We start from the raw sequence: 1,946 nt of genomic DNA, 5'->3' as shown, positions 1-1,946 counted from the left end.
TAGTAACGGGGAGGTAGCATCATCATCATCGGAAGCGTGTACACCTGCGCTCGCTGGCTGGCCCTCTACGCTCCTTCGCGAGCGGTCCAGCATCCATAAACGTACACCCTCGAATCTCCCTTTCCCGCATACCCCCTTTATAGCCCCCCCCCCCACTCTTCTCGCTCAAAATGCTTTTGATGTTCTCTCGTCGGTGGGCCCCTACCCCCTCCGATCTTAATTCGTCTCCACTCTTCGCATCGTCGTTTCATTTCAAACGCGTGATGCTATTATTGAATGATCCTTTGCAATAGCGTACAATCGATCACTTCTCCCCTTACCCCCTTTCCTATAGTCCTCGACTCCGATCTCCTTTCACTGTGTGCATATATATACACACGTACATTTCTCCATTGCCTCTGACGATGATGATGATATTTTAGCACAATTAGATTGTAGGTATACTTCTTCGCTAATATGCCATATAGTTTTTAACCAAATCGGGGCGGGGGAGGGTTTCGATAAAACTGCAGGTGCTCTACTTGCGCAATGCACCGAGCATGTTTACCAGGTGCATCGGGGCAGATCGAACTAATGGGGATAACAATAACAACGACAATGTAATAACAACAACAGAGTTTTGTTTCACAATGGGTTGTTAGGAAAGGGGCACGAGTGCCATTGAGCTCCACCATCGGCTCCCGTTGCACAGCAGCTATTAGAGGGTATATACAGAGGTGCAGCCGTTCACACGTAACCATACCTGCAAGTAGCAACCGGGTCCTCGAAGCGTCGAAGAGGTGAAAGTGTACACATGTCTCTGTGAAGGGGGTAAGCGTACAGGCATATTCGGGTAAGGGGGGGAGAGAGAGAGAAAAACTCGCGATATTCGTCTTACAAGCTCTGTCTAGCGTCACACGTAGATTTATTTCACGATACAATACATGGAGGAACGTAACGAATGCAGCAGGAGCACATCCGTCACCTTTTTTCTTATGCCAGTGGGGGCAGGAAATTGGTTTTCTAATCAAAGGACAACAGTGTAGTTGTACGCGTAGAGGAAAGAGTTGGAGAGAAAGGGCATTAATAGTTTTAAAGTCCTGTGATCCCAGTCGCGGTGCCTATTGGATTTCCTTCTCATTGTCTCCCACGTGCACTTTCCCTGTCGATCGGAGCCACTACTTACACTTACCGGCTCTTTCTTTCTCTCTTTCCGTCGTGCCCGATATAATTTATTGTCTTGCCACGAACAGAGACAAGTGATTAGGAGCACCCCCTTCGCGTAACCCTACACCCCTTTCCTTCTTTTTCTTCGCCTTGTACTTGTTGTTGTCCTTAATACCTTATACATTGTATAGGTACAGGTGAGTTTTTATTGCGCACCTTGCGACAGCACACAGCCTCGGGCGCTGTTCAACAGTAATGAGCTCTCGATTCGCAGAATTTTTCACCCCTTGACAGTAATTCTCGGCAACCACGGGCTTTGTCCCTCCTTTATATACACGTAGGTTGTTCACTTTACTTTTCTCATGCTAATTTCTCATGATTTTTCGTTGTTTCGTGTTTTCGGAACCAATTTTTCTCTTTTCTCTTTTTTTTTTTTTTTCCCCAACTAAAACCGCAAACTGTAGCATTTTACTGTGATTTTTTTAATTAGGATTTTTGCGATTTGCCCGTCATCGTCTTCAAACTCCAGCTTTTTTGGAGGGTACTCGTGAAGGCTACGCGTTCATTTGGACATAGCCCTTTTCACGGTGATTCCCTTCAATTTCGTCGGGAAATCGTATAAGATAAAAATCTAGGTTAAATCTTCCGTTCAACCAAAATTCAAACTCTCTCTTGGCATTATTTATAGTCAGCGTTGCTCTGCTTTTGCTCGCACGTGAAAGTTGACGCTTGAATAAGATATACGATGCAGAGGGCTTGCGATGAGGAAATTTCGAAAAAATGATAATATCGTGTTGGGA

The sequence above is a fragment of the Copidosoma floridanum genome, unplaced genomic scaffold, assembly GCF_036245765.1.
Source record: "Copidosoma floridanum isolate Cflo_tuat_1 unplaced genomic scaffold, Cflo_Japanese_pri ptg000030l, whole genome shotgun sequence".
Taxonomy (NCBI): domain Eukaryota; kingdom Metazoa; phylum Arthropoda; class Insecta; order Hymenoptera; family Encyrtidae; genus Copidosoma; species Copidosoma floridanum.
Note: the sequence above shows the minus strand (reverse complement) of the source record.